Source organism: Papio anubis, chromosome 10 (genome assembly GCF_008728515.1).
Source record: "Papio anubis isolate 15944 chromosome 10, Panubis1.0, whole genome shotgun sequence".
NCBI lineage: Eukaryota > Metazoa > Chordata > Mammalia > Primates > Cercopithecidae > Papio > Papio anubis.
In genome coordinates, this window is record NC_044985.1 from 119,027,385 (window position 1) to 119,043,064 (window position 15,680).

The 15,680-nt window shown below is 46.1% G+C and overlaps 1 pseudogene; it reads right to left on the minus strand.

Moving 5' to 3' along the window:
- Window positions 1-328: 328 nt before the first annotated feature.
- On the minus strand, window positions 329-3,318 carry LOC110740953 (annotated as a pseudogene).
- Between the last annotated feature and the right edge of the window lie 12,362 nt (window positions 3,319-15,680).

The following is a 15,680-nucleotide window of genomic DNA, read 5'->3' on the forward strand; positions in this document are numbered from 1 at the left end:
TTCACAAGTTTTGGTATCCTCCAATTAGATGATAAGCTACTTAAAGGCGTGTGCAGTGGCTCGTGCCTTTAATTGTAGCACTTTGGGAGGCTGAGGTGGACAGATAGCTTGAGTCCAGAAGTTTGAGACAAGCCTGGGTAACAAGGCAAAACCCCATCTCTACAAAAAAACAAACAACAACAACAACAACAAAATTAGCCGGGTATGGTGGTGCACGCCTGTAGTCCCAGCTACTTAGGGGGCTGAGGTGGGAGGACTTCTTGGGCCCAGGAAGTGGGGGCTGCAGTGAGCTGAGATCTCGCCACTGCATTCTAACCTGGGCAACAGAGAAAAACCCTGTCTCAAAAAAGTTAAAAAAAAAAAGTATTCCATTTTTCCTGTTTTCCTCCTGCACCTACATGGTAGATGCTCTAAATGTCCTGGTTTTGAAAAGTAACATAGTCAATATCCTTATGACTCAACATATACATTTTAGTGTTCTCTAAAGATTTTTCTAGAACCAATGTATGTTATTTATATAAACATGAATATTCTGCTAGCCCAATAAATCTTTTGGGTGTTTCGTATCAGAACTCATGAGCTGACTGTGTCCAAGCCACAGGACTGCAGATATTCATCCTGTGGGATTTTGACCTCAATGTCATAAACAAAATTTGGATCATTCTTCTTCTGATTTTTCTCAAAAAGTTCATCCATGATGCTCTTCCTTTTGGCAAGCTCCTTGTTATCTGGTAAGTTCAGGTCTTTTTCAGGATCAATGGTTGTTTCTGGTCGAATTTGTCCCATCGTTTCTGCCAAACTCTGCCCCGACAAGTAACCTCGTAAAATACTGGAAAGCTTCTCTAGATGCCTCAGGAATCCTTGTTATGGGTAATTCTCGTGTCATGGGTTATTCTTTAACTGTTCAGCCACTTGGGTGCAACCTGAAAACTTCAAAAACTTTTGAACTGGCAGAATGTGTGAGCGAATTCTCCCCTTAATCTCATTCTCGTAGATGAAGGCACTAGCTGGAGGCTAGAATCAGATCCCATACTTCCCGGCAGTGCACCTCATTCCCACACACACTTCAGAGGATATCAGAAGAAATCTGATGAAAATGCATAAGTTGCATAATGACTTCCTGCCTTGGAAAACTACAGAAAGGGCATCTTCTTCTGCAGACCAACATCTATACTGACAGGAAGGGGTTGCTCCCACCCAACAGCAATGCAAAGAGGAGCACCCAACAGCAATGCAAAGAGGAGCACTTTGAGGCTGGGCAGAGCCTGGTACTGCAGGAAGAGGCAATGGCCACAGTCCGGTGAACTCCCTGGAAGTAGAGGTGGGGCCGGCACAGGGCACCATATGCTGGCTCCCATGATGGCATGTGGGGATTCAGAGTCCTGAAGGGCACTGGTTGAGTTGTTTCCACAGCAACACCCAGGGCTCACCAAAATTCACCCGTTCTAGGTGTATAGCTCAATGAGTTTTGTGACAGTATACAGTACACAGTCACGCAACCACCACTTTCTATATTCAAGAAATAGAACGTGTCCATTCCTGGAAAAAGCCCCTTGTGCCTCTTAGCGGTCCTCCCTTCCCCTCTGCCCCCAGGCAGCCACCGCTCTGCTTTCCATCTCTATAGCTTTGCCTCCCCTGGAGAAGTGAAATCACACAATGAGACACTCTTTCACTTAGCAAAGTACTGCTGTGTGTCAGAATTGTGTTTCTTTTCACCTCTGGGTAATATTCCATTAATGGTTATACCATCATTTGTTTTTCTGCTCCTCAGTTGATAGACATTTGTGTGGTTTCCCATCTCTGGCTATCCTGAAGGAAGCTGCTACAAACATTTTGCATACGATTCTCTGTGTGTTCATTTCCTTTCATTTCTCTTGGATAAATACCTAGGAATAGGCTTGCTGGGTCATGTGTCAGTGCATGTTAAACTTTATAAGCAAATGCATAACTGTAAAAGTTATATAGAGGACACATGGCTATGCACATTTGAATCAAATCAAATAAAAACTTAAAGTCACTTCCTCAGTTGCAGTTACCACAGGTCAGGTGCTACTCACTAGCCACATGCAAATATATGTGGGAGAGCACAGCATGGAATATTTCCATCATCCTGGAAACTTCCATTAGACAGCATTGGTACAGAATTTAATACACTGGGTTTCAGAACAGAAACACTTGTATTGAGTTGGGCAAAGGATATTTCAAAAAGCCATGGATAGCCTTTCTCACTATTGTTTATATGAACAATAAGACCCTTGCCAAGTCTAGTTAAAAGAGGAAGCATCCCATCTTGTGTTAGCTTTGTGGAAAAAAATATTAGGAGCAGTCCAAGGACCAAAGCATCTGACAGCCTGAAGAAGTGATTCTTCATCCCGTTGCAGCTGGCTGTCCATGTGGGGAAACCACCCACAGAGACCCAATTTCCTCCAGACCTTGGCAAATTCCTGTCGACAGCTCTAAGACCCAAGGACTCCATACAATGGAGAGGGGGCTCTGCTCATGGCTGGGAAAATGCCAGGGGCCCCATGACAGGTGACATAATGAAATGATTGGAATCATTATCTCAGAAATAAGCTTTCTCCATTGCTTCTCAGATGGTGTCTTCACTCATCACTGATAAGAAAGGGCATGGAGCCCACCTGAGAGAGTGCAAGTCGCCCATCCACCTTCACACTTTCAAGGCTTCCAGTTCAGCATCCTTGACTCTCTTTATGGATGAAGACCTTAGGATTTGGCAAACAGAATTTTTTTTCTGACCATGGTGCAGATGGGCTTGTTTTACCTTGGCTTTTTCACATGCAGTTCCAATTTCCTGGCAGCTGGGCTATTGGTGAGGAATCGAGACCCAGGACAATCAGAAGCATTGACTGTGGGCATGGCTCAGTTTCTTGTGTGTGGTCTCGCTCAAGAAGGGAAGGCACATCACTACAGAAGGGTTTTTTGTTACCTCTAGGGCAATGTTGTGTTTTGTGAAAGAAAGTATTTTAACCACACATTTGAACAAAGCTGGCAAAACAATAGTTCCTCTTGTGGTCTTAGCCATTAATCTTCTTTTATGTAAGGAGAAAATCAGATGCCTTAATGATGTCATCATTTGGCCTGGAAAAGAACCAATGGACTTAAAGGACCCCATTGTTTCCCTGACACAGTGGTGGAAGAGAAAGAGGCATTTGCTTTTACTGTTCCAGAGAGAAGAGGGCACATCTGCAGCCCACCACCCATAAACACGCTGGAATCTCAACACTGGGAGGATTCGCCAGGAGGGCTTTGTGGACATAGTCCTTATTTCCACAGAGGCTCCCTCATCTGTCATCTGCTTTCTTTTCACCCCCCAAATAAAAAGAGCTCAAATTTGTTTATGGTAAGTCTAGTGGAAAGTCCCTTCCCACAACCCTTCCCTCTGTGGTTCCTTGGTGGAAAAGCAATAAAGCCATCTTCTGAGAGGTCAGGGAAAATGTGGGTGTGTTGTAGATACTTTGCAGGAAGAAGCTGAATGGTGTGATAAGCCCATTTTGTGGGAGGAGCGTAAGGGTTAAGTGCTGCCCTTCCAGGGCAATTCTGCAAAATTAAAATCTCCATGGACTTTCTGAGCAAGGGTTCCTTGGGTAAGGGGTGAGAAAGAGAAGATAGATGTGGCAGAAAAAGAGAGGGACACCAAATCAGACAGGAGACTCCCAGACACCCAACCAGATTTAACTCTGCGTGCACCAAAAGCTGCCTTGGTGGCAAAATGGCAGCTCACAAATGGCCCCATAGTGTGACTATTTATGTTCTATCTCTATGTGCCCTTGCAGAGACGATGTGACCAGCAGGGTTACATAATTGACTTTCAGTAGATTGATTGCAAAAGTGATCCCAATGTTTCACCCTTTCCTCCACTTGTGCCTTTTGCAATGTGACTTTGCACTCTTTCCTTCAAGAGTTGGAGTTCATTTCTGCATTCCTTGAATGGAACTGGTCTTTAGGCTTGCTTTAGCCAACAGAGTAGAGTGGAAGCGACTGAGTTCTGAGCCTAGGCCTCAAGATGTTTTGTACAATTCTGCTCTCTCACTTAGACCCTTGCCTCCACCATGAAAACAAGCCCAGGCTAAGTGGTTGGAGGGAGAGAGACTAAATGTATGTATGGAACAGAGAGCACTGAGTCTTCCTAGCTGAGACCAGGCTAGACCAGCTGTCATCCAGCCAGCTTACAGATGTACCCAGAAGTCCAGTGGAACTTGCCCAGGCAAACTCTAGGCTTGTAAGAAATCATGCATGATTGTTTATTTAAGCCGCTAACTTTTGGGGAGGTTTGTTACATAGCAGCAACTAACTGATAACTCTTTATAAGAGATATTGAGGGTAAAGAGATTATGGATGAGATAAAATCATGATAAAAGCCAAACTACAACAGCACTGGCTTGTGCATAAGCTGTGGATACCATGAAGCAGAGCCCTGGGGTGTGTCCTCCCAGGCTTGGGAACCAGCAGTTAGTGAGCTTGACTATGGCCCGCACCAGGATGGAAGAGGAGAGGGCTTTGGCCCTGGAATCTGACAGGAGCAGCAGGGAGGTCTAACTGCAAGGCACTCGAGCCTCTCCATTCAGCTTGGAAAAGAGCACTTTATTTAGATCCTTGACTCAATCAACTCCCATCTCTAAAGCCAGCACTCAGACTGCTGTGAAAGTGAGCAGTCTCCAGGTTCCCCTCAATCTGCAAACTGGATCATCATTAGCACTGGGCAATTTAAAGTTTACTGTAAGACTAACAACCATTTATTGAAACAGATGCAGACTATTAAACCACACCAATTAGAGAAAAGAGCTGTTAACATTTTGGTGAGCATCCTTCACACATCTCATAGTGTACAAACACACACATAGAGTTTTAATAAATGCAAACCTGAGATTCAAATTTATGCTTATTTTCCTAAAATTGAAAAATTGGGTGGGACTGGTGGCTCATGCCTATAATCCCAGCAATTCCAGAGGTTGAGGTGAAAGGATCACTTTAGCCCAGGAGTTGGAGACCAGACTGGGCAACACAGCAAGACCTCGTCTCTACAAATAACTTAACAAGTTAGCCAGGACCTCGTCGCTATAGATAATTTTTAAATTAGCCAGGAATGGTGACAGGTGCCTGTAGTCTCGAGTACTCAGGAGGCTGAGATGGGAGGATTGCTTGAGCCCAGGAGATTGAGGCTGCAGTGAGCCGTGATTGGGCCACTGCACTCCAGCCTAGTGACAGAGGGGGAGACCCCATCTCAAAAATAATACTAATAAAAATAAATAAAATAAAGTTGCAAAATATCCCATGCTTAATGTAGACAATTCAACCAACAAGAAACATCTAAAGTTAAATATGAACGTTCTCCTCCTCTCTGTAACTGTGAATTTCTTTCAGTGTATTCATTAAAGCATTGTTTCCTTTGTAATTTTGCTGTATGTTCTGTGTTCTAAAACACTCACTTGGTTTTCAGCTGCATCTATTTAACTACCAGTTAGTCCACCAAGTTCTTGTTTAGATTCTTATTACTGTTTTATTGTTTTTAATTTCCAAAAACCTGTTGACTATCTTCTTATTGATCATTTTCACTGCAATCTGTTCTTCTTTCATGAATGCAGTACTGATTCTTAAAATGTTCTACAGATATTAATTAGGCTTATAAAAATGTCTTTTTCTTTCTTGTGTGAACCACATTTCCTTGAAAACCATTTGCTATGCTTGCCGCTTTAAGCCAGTTGGTTTTCCTCAAATGTCTCATGATTCCTGTTGTGGGCTTTTATCTGTCAATGCAGATCTCAGTTTAATCAGTATTGGTAACTGTTGTGAGCATCTTTTGAAAATATGAAAGCCACTGCTTTGATTCTCTAGTTAGGTAGATCCCTGGCGTGCAAGCCTTGGCTGTGTGTTTGAGCGTGGGCTTACCCACGGCTGCAAGGAAAAGGTGAATATTTGCCATTAGAGACGTCTCTTTGGTTTGTATGGATAGAGAAGTAGCTGCTGGACTGGAGATTCTCTTTTGTGAAGGACGAAAGGTAGAAGTTATCTTGGAAGCAGAGTAGGTTAGTGTGTTTGGGGATCGCTTGCAGGGTGTGTTAACAGGCCACTCGCTGGGCACCACCTGCTCAGTTTCTGATTCAGGGAGTCTGGGGAAGGTCCTCAGAATGTGTCTTTCTTGTTTGCTTTTTGTTTGTTTGTTTTTTATTGTGATTTAAGTTCTAGGGTACATGTGCACAATGTGCAGGTTTGTTACATACGTATACATGTGCCATGTTGGTGTGCTGCACCCATTAACTCGACATTTACATTAGGTATATCTTCTAATGCTATCCCTCCCCCTCCCCCCACCCCACAACAGGCCCTGGTGTGTGATGTTCCCCTTCCCATGTCCAAGTGTTCTCATTGTTCAATTCCACCTATGAGTGAGAACATGCGGTGTTTGATTTTTTGTCCTTGCAATAGTTTGCTTTTTTTTTTTTGGAGACAGAGTTTCTCTCTTGTTGCCCAGGCTGGAGTGCAATGGCACGATCTTGGCTCACCACAACCTCTGCCTCCTGGGTTCAAGCAATTCTCCTGCCTCAGCCTCCCGAGTAGCTGGGATTACAGGCGTGTGCCACCATGCCCGGCTAATTTTGTATTTTTAGTAGAGACCGGGTTTCTCCATGTTGGTCAGGCTGGTCTCGAACTCCCGACCTCAGGTGATCCACCCTCCTCGGCTTCCAAAAGTGCTGGAATTACAGGCATGAGCCACCACGCCCAGCCTGTCTTTCTAACACACTTACAGTAGGTGCTGATGCTGCCGGTCCCAGAATGACAATCTGAGAAACACTGATTAGGGGACTGCACTGCTGTGCTAAAAACTTTTTGCTTTTTACTCCTCTGTGCTGAGGTGGTGGCAGGAAGCTGCCCATGGACAGGGCCAGTCGCCTGCATGGCCTTGATGCTCTCATGCAGTCCACAGACCTGCAGCACAGTCCTAGACCTTTCTAGAATCTGGCTGCCGACTCGTAGCCCCAGCCTGCTCCCTGCATTTGAGTTTGAGACGTTTCTGAGATTGTGTAGGAAAAAGTGGTCCACTCACTTTTCCTGCAGCCTCTGATGGCTGTGATTTGTTTCAGCTCTACTAAATTTCATCGCTGCTATCCTTTCTGCTTTGCATCATTCATAGATTTTCTCGAGTTACTGGTTACCCTCTCTTCTGGCACTGTGATGAGCTCCTTCTTTTTACCTTTTCATATGATAATTTCTAAACACACAAAAAGCAGAGAAAATAATATAATAAACTCCTGTGTACCCACCACTACATTTTAAAGGCTTTTGGTTTTTAAATATTTCTTCTGTCATTTAAATAAGATTTGGAGAGGGAGGCCAGTAAACCAAGAGTTCAGTCTGCCATCTGGACCTGGTATCACCCACTCCTTGTCATTTTAAAATATTACCATCTGAGCTTATTTATACATTTCCATTCTCAAAATACCCATCAACCCAGTTATTCGAGCTATGCTGTTTTTTCTAGAAAGTACTGCCCATGTCACACATGCAATTGCATTTCATGAATAGCCACAGATAAGCCCAACATCTGTAGCAATGGAGGCCACATGGATGTGACTAAGCAGAGTCTCCACTGTGGACCCCATGAGGCTTTAAGCCTTGAAGACACACGTGAGCCTCATCATGGATATTAGTAACTGCATTGTGGGAGGATAGTTTGTTCGTTTGTTTGTTTGTTTATAGATTCAACTTCTTCTTGTGTTTAGTCCATGCCTCCAGTTCTACTTTTCTCCTAGCTGCATATCCTTCCACCTGTCTCCAAATGGCAAGCCTCTGCTATACTTGGATAAACTTTCAGGTTATATTTGGATAAACTTTTAGGCATAAGGTGGAGATCAACAACGTTGACTTTCTTGAGAGTTAATGATATAGTTTGGCTGTGTCTCCACCCGAATCTCATCTTGAATTGTAGCTCCCATAATTCCACATGTCATGGGAGGGACCTGGTGGGAGGTAATTGAATCATGGGAACAGGTTTCTCCTGTGCTGTTCTCGTGATAGTGAATAAGTCTCATGAGATCTGATGGTTTTATAAAGGGAGTTCCCCTGCACATGTCCTCTTGTCTGCCACATAAGATGTGACTTTGCTCCTCCTTTGCCTTCCGCCGTGACTGTGAAGCCTCCCAGCCATGTGGAACTGTGAGTCTATTAAACCTCTTTTCCTTATAAATTACCCAGTCTCAGGTATGTCTCCATTAGCAGCATGGAAACAGACTAATAGAGTTAGTGTTGTTCTATATATATGAGAAACATACAGCTGGCAATAAAAATAGGACTTTAGAACAAAGGTTTCCCTACCTACTACTGTGTGCTGTTGGGCACAGTACTTAACCTCCCTAATTCTGGTTTCTCTCATCTGTTTTTTGTTTTTTGTTTTGTTTTGTTTTGTTTTTTGAGATGGAGTTTTGCTCTTATTGCCCAGGCTAGAGTGCAGTGGTGAAATCTCGGCTCACTGCGACCTCCGCCTTCCAGTTTCAAGGGGTTCTCCTGACTCAGCTTCCCAAGTCGCTGGGATTACAGGCACCCGCCACTAAGCCTAGCTAATTTTTTTGTGTTTTTAGTAGAGACCAGGTTTCGCCATGTTGGTCAGGCTGGTCTCAAACTGCTTACCTCGTGATCCACCTGCCTCAGCCTCCCAAAGTGCTGGGATTACAGGCATGAGCCACTGTGCCCGGCCCGCTCTCATCTGTTAAAGAGAAAGTGTCCACTTCATGGAATTATTGGGAGGATCATATATGATGATGTCATAAAATCTTGTGGGGTTCGACCTGGCACACAGTGGGAGCTCAACTCCCGTTAGCCTGGGCTTCCCACTGTGCAGTCACTGCTTTTCTGTGCTGGGTGAGATCGGTGGAGCCCAGGTAGGAATTGGAATTGTTAGGAAATTCTTCATGATGCAGTTGACCAAGGAAAAGGAAGACTTTGAAAGGTGTTTTTTCTGCATATACTGGTCAGAATTCTTTCAATTATAAATAACAGAGACCCAACTCATACTGGCTGAAGCCAACAAAAAGAACAGTGGCTCTGGCGCCTGAACTATCCAGAGGGACAGCTGGGGCCTGGGCTTGCTGGGTGTCAGCCCAGGTCTCTTTCTCTCTCCATTTCTCAGGACTGCTCTTCCTCCATTTTCAAGTAGGAGCTCACACGGTGTTGGGTTTATTTTTGGGCACAATCGATCTCACTGTCTGTGCTCCCTGAGGATCCCAGGATTCCATCAGAATCACAGTCAACAATTCCAGCAGAAACTCAGCTGCTTTTCCTAATAGTTTCAGCAACACCCTGGAGTTGGATGGCATCCCCCAGGCTTGGGCCATGTGCCTGTCTGTGGTGAGAAGAATGGATGCACTTATTAGTCAGGCCTGAGGCACACACCCCCATCCTAGAACTGACCAGCTCAAACCATAGAGACTGAGAGTGAAGGAGGGGCACTTCCCAAATGAAAACTGACATGCTCCAGTCAGCACAAAAAGGAACGGATATAAGGTAGGCAAACCCAGCAGATAAATGCCGCGCTAAAGAAGTGTGTTTTCCTTTGCATGGATATACCTGGCCCTAATTGAGGGTCATTTCGGTGGTAACCATTTCTCACCAGTCAAATATCTGTGTGAGTGTATCTGCGAGGGGAGCTGCCAGGTCAAAGTACCTCTGAATTTTAGATTAGACACATATTGCCAAATTACTCCCAACTCCTGCTCTTTTGAGTCTTAGCACTTTTGGTCTCTCCCTTCCTGACTGTGTTCTGTGATCACCTTGCCGGCTCTAGTGGGGATCTCTCCAAAAGAGTGCCTACTGATACCTCCACCTCGATTCTGTTCCAGGGCTCTGCTCTCCCCTGTTCCTTAAAGGTCAGAATTTGAAGCAGATTCCTATTGAGCTCAAAGCCCTTTCCCACTTCATGCCGAAGGATTGCTTCTCCCACTGCTTTCTGCTCCATCTGATAGATCACATTAGCAGCTAACAGTGGTCCTCAGCATGTGGGCTGGTCTCCAGACCCCGGGGCCCCGCCTGGAAAGCCTTCCCTGGGTGCAGATGGGCAGGGCACACCTGCTCCTGCTGTGGCTCACACATCCCCTCCTTGGCTCCTGTTCCCACTATCCTAGGTCCACACTGCCTGGTGGAGTGTCTGCCAGGCTGTGTATAGAGGGCTGGGAATTCGAAGGAGAAAGAACCTTCTGTGATGGCTACTCCCTGGGAGGCCATCAGCTGCCTCTGTGCCTCTCCTCCCCCTGTGGCCAGGAAGGACAGAGGTAGCCCAGAGGCAACTCAGTGTGCATGTGTGATCCAAGAAATGAGAGGGCACCCAGTGCCAGCCAGCCATTTCAAAGGGCTTCCCCAGCCAGCGACAGGAGTGGGACATATGTGTGAGTGAGTGTGTGTGTGTGGTGTGTGGGGTGTGTGTCTTTTCTCATGCATACACTTCTCCGGTTTTTGTATTCTACATCTTCCCTTCACTCCTCCCCACCTCACTCTCCCGGGCTGCCGGGATCATATCATTCTGTCCATGCGCTCTTTCCTCTCTGTGCTATAAAAAGTGTGTGTGCGCAGTCAAAAGCAGTGGTTTGCTGGTACGTGTTAACCAACCAGCTTCTTGGAGAGAAAAAAAAAAAAAAACTCTGATCAGCATTTGCCTATTTCTGTGGCCAATTTCAAGCTACGAACATGACATCACTCAACGTGGCGCTGGGAAGAAGTGCACACTGGTCGCCAGGGATTAGGATTTCCACCACACAGACGCACAGATGGAAATAATCTCATGGCCATTGATAATGTAAAATAAGCAAGAAGTGATGTCTTTTGGGTTTTATTACTTTGTTTTTAATATAATTTTATTTCCAAGTTTGTATACTTTCATTTTTAATATTGGTTGTGTTTAACAATCGCTTTGCAAAATTCCCAAAAAAGTCGCGTTCGCACCCGTGAGCCGGTAAAGCCAGTACACCACTGAATGGCTCCTGGAGGGAAGCAAAGGCCTGAGATTCATGGATTTTCTGACGCGTTTGTGCTCAACAGCTCCTCTTTTTTCTGTTCAGCCCTTTGCGGTGAGTGACTAGGCCTTGGCTGTGACATCCCACACCCCTATCTCAGCTCTGCACCGTTCCCAGGAGGTGTCCTGATTGTGGGTTATGGAGCCTTCTGGAGTGCTCTAAAATTAATGCCTCTGAGAATTGTTTTGAGTTTTTCCCCCAGAGCAAAACTGGGCCTTGATTCTAACATACAGATCTCTGCATGTTGTCATTACATCTCTTGGGTGCCTGGATCAAGAGCTATCTGTGTGCACTTTTACAAAAGAAAGCTAGAGCCGGCCTCTCTGGCTGCTGGGAATGGACTTACCTGAGACCAGCCTAGAAGCTCCTCAGCAGGGAGTAATTGGTGAAAAGATCCCAAATGAGTCTCTGGAAGGTCTTATTGTCTCACATAAACTCGCTATTTTCAACTTGCAATTAAAGAGCTAGAAGACCTCTTTCCACTGATTAGAGAAAACCTAGTTTTGGGGTTAAATCCAGCCAACCAATTTAAGTCTCCAAATTGGTTCAATTTGTAAATTTCTCAACAGTGGCCAAAATGAAAGTCAACAGTTGTGCGTGTAACACAACCCTCTCCATCCCTGTGGGCGGGCCTGCCGGTGTCAGGTGGTGAGAACTGACTTCCCCACAGTCCCACCTCTGTCCCTTGCTTCAGGATGTGGGCCGCCTGCTGCTCCTCATCCCTGCCTGTTCCATGCCTTCCCCTCTGATGCTTTTCAACACAGCACTCCAAGGAGCGGCTATCTACCAGGGGACACACAAGGGAGGAAACAAATGTGTTACCCCACCAACACTAACACACACACACACACACACACAAAACACAAATTCAGAGTCTGTGTTTTAGGAAACCTTTTAGCCACCCCATTTCTTGCCTTTCTGCCACCTGTTCATATGGATCCTGCACTGGCTGACTTAGCCAGCAGGAGCATCCTGCAGCAAGCTGCCCGTTGCATGTGAAGATGGTTATGCATCCCACATGGCATCTGGATTTGGGTGTGCATCAATCTGAGCAAAATCAATGGACAGTGCTTGGATTCTGACTTCATTTGATCTATTAAATAATTGCATCCCTTGGCACAAGGGTTATGCATGTTAATATACAATGATGTGTTTGCACCACCACCTGAGGAGCAGAGGAGCTGTTTCATGGGGAAACAATGCCAGGATAGGCCCCCCTCCCCATAGCGGGATTTCGCTAAGACCCCCGGCTTTGGCACAGGATGAGTTCCCTGGGAAGGCAGGAGGGGATCGATGCAAAGCCCTGGTGGAGGATGAGTCTCGAGCAGGTAATGAGCCTGAGAGCGTTCTGTTCTCCAGTAATATCCCAGGGGCACTTGGGCAGGCAGGCCACCCTTGAGCGGGGCAGGGTCAGCTCTTACAGTGGACCAGGAGGCATTGAAGGCAGTGCCACACTCCCAAGGTATACCAGCCAGTGATTTGCAACTGGCTCTCCTGAAGAGAAAAACACCCTGATGCGTGGTGTCTGCCAATTCCCTGGCATAAACACTCCCACCATGGCTGATTTCAAACTATCTGTGGACATTCCCTGAATGGCAGAGCTGCGAAGAAAAGTGCATGACCAGCTCGTCCAAGTGAGCTGCACAACACTCACTGACACTCTCCAGAGGGCTGTGCCCAGCCACATGGTCATCCGGGTTTTGGAAATGGTTGGAATGTGAGGACACCAAAGGCCCAAGTGGAGAGTGGAGGGCAGGCAGTGAGGGAGGTTAGGCCAGCCAGATGGCAAGAGGCCCCATGGGGCATTACGTGAACAGCCCTGTAATTCCCGTGTCTTTAGTGATGTCGCCACATTTATAACATGCCGAGGTGACTGCGTTATCGTAGAAAATAAAGGTAATATAGAAAATAGAGGTGACAGTGGCACACGCCTGCAGGCTGGTGTTGAGTCCAAGTTTAAGTATGGATGCAACCATGAGAAGAAAAGAGAGTGTGACAGAACAAAAGGTGTCATTGAGGCACAGCCGAATCGGCTGCACACGTGCTGTGTCATAGGCCTCTTGGAAGCACGTTACATTTTACAAAGACAAGTAACTAAATTCCTTTCTAAAGAGCCCAGACATAAATAACTGGAATTGCATGGATTGGCCGTTTGTTTATGGACTGATATTTTTCAATGATTTTAAAATAAAACTTCCCATAGAAATGCTTCACATTTCTAGAAAGGTAGCTTCTCATGGCCTTTGTCATGTATCCCCAAATTCACCATCTCCGTTGAGCTACAAACGTCTTCCTGGGATTTATGATTCAAGATGACATTTATTGAGCACCTGCTGTCTGTCAGGGGTACTGAACATGTTGATCCATTTAATACCACCACCGGTCAAAGTTGGTACTCTTCTCGTTTTGAGACCTCAGAGGCTTGGGCAGACAAGCAGATCCTCTCTCTGCTCTGAGCCCCAGGAGGCTGCCTGCACAACTGCAGCAACCTGGCCCTTGAACTTGGAGATTCGGCCAAGGGGATTGCCCAGCATGAGAGTAGGGGAGGCTGGGGTCTCTATCTCCTTGGCACCCTTCCTGCAGGTCCCTGTAGAAGCTATGGCCCTTGACCAAAGGCTGCTGCTCTTCTTGCCCTCTTCATCTGCCTCTTCTTCTTCCAGGTGTTGGTAGCTGCCCCCTCCCCTCATCCCACAGTGACCAGCAATGCTGTGAGCAGTCCCAGGGTACTGCTGTGAACCTTGTCATCTCCCTACACCCTGCCCAAACCTTTGTAAATAGGTCCTCCAATGTATACGTTTCCTATTAGAAATACGAATTTAGTACTTAAAAAACAACGTATTGTTTTACAGTTCTGGAGGTCAGAAGTCCAAAATCAGTGTCACTGGGCTGCACCCAAGGTGTGGGCAGGGCTGCTCTCCCTCTGGAGGCTCTTGGGAAGAATCTGTCTCTCACCTCCTCCAGCATCTAGATGCCATTCCTTGGCTCATGACCACATCACTCCAGTCTCCTCCAGGATCACATCACCTCCCCTTCTGTCTGTGGTCAAATCTCCCGCCACCCTCCTCCTTTAAGGACACTTGTGACTGCATTTAGGAACCACCAGGATAATCTAGGGTAATCTCCCCATCTCAAAATCCTTAATTGCATTGGCAGTCTTTGCCACATAAAGGAACATTTACAGATTCCAGGGATTAAGGCCTGATGTCTTTGGAGGTCATTATTCAGTCGACCACATTTATTATTTTAATTTGAGCATGCGATTTGCCTCCTGCTGGGACTTGATTGATGCAGCCTGGGTTACTACGTATGAAAGAACAGGAATTCAAACCATGCAAATAAGTTAATTTTGAGAACTTGCACTTGGTTTTATATGTTAATGACTTCCGAATTCATACCTCTGGTCCATTCCTTTTCTCTGAGTGCCAAGATCATATATCCAATTGACTATTTGATATTCTATTTACATGTTTCATAGGCACCTCGAGCTTGGGATGGCAAAACCAAACAGTTCTCTTTCCTATATCTCACCATGCTTCTCAGCAAATTGCACCATCCCACACTTGTTTGCTCAAGCTGGGAACCTGGACATCAACTCAGTGACCTCCAAGGCTCGGGGACCTCCCCACCACACCCACAGAACCACCCAGTGCTGCTTCCCTGTGGGTTCTTCCTTCACTGCATCACCGTGTCCCTGGAGGCCCTCCCTCCACAACAGATGTAGTATCTCTCTTCTCCCCATCTCTGCTGACACCAGTCTATTCCAAGGCACTAGTCGCTCACCCGGAGTGTAGCAATGGCCTCCTCAGTGACGACTTCCACTCCAGTCTCCTCTCTGGCACACTTGGTGCAGGAGCCACAGGGCCAAATACAACCCAGGCTGACTCACATCACCCCCACGTACAACCCTCCAATACACTTCAATTGCATTCTGGTTTTGCCCACTGCATCTTTTGCTAAGTTCCTTCCCACTTCTGCCCTCTCATTGATGTCTCCTATGCTTGGAATGCTCCTTCCTCCAACTCTTCTCCTATCTGGCTTGGTTATGATGTCTATGTCCTGTGCTTGACACAGTTCTGAACGTAGCAGAAAGCTACTGACTCTACCTCTTGATGGACTGAGCTACGACGTCACCTTGCAAAGGTGAGAACGCCAGGAGACATGAAGGATTGTGGCCGTGGGGAGACTCTACCACGTGGTGGACAATGGTGGAAACCAGGCTGACCCGGGGAAAGTGGCTCATGATCTTAGCAATGTCAAAACCAACATATCCACCACGTCCGAGTTCATCCGGAGCTGGCTGCCTACCCAGCCTGGGTCCCCATGAGAAGTTGTTACCGGTGGAGAGTAGTCTAGGTTCTTGGCATTTTGAACAAATAATTGGACAAAATGCACAAACAAAGCAAAGCAGGAAAAGCAGAGATTTATTTTAAATGAAAACACACTCCACAGGATGGAAATGCGCTGGAACAAGTAGCTCAAGAGCCTCCGTAACAGAATTTTCTGGGGTTTAAATACCCTCTAGGGGTTTCCCATTGGTTCACTTTATGCAAATGACATAGTGGCCCATGACCAGGATGACTGATTGCAGGAGGGTGCCAATCAGAATGAAGAGCAGGCCCACAACCAGTCTGATTGGTTGTGGGAGGGGACCAATCAGAATGA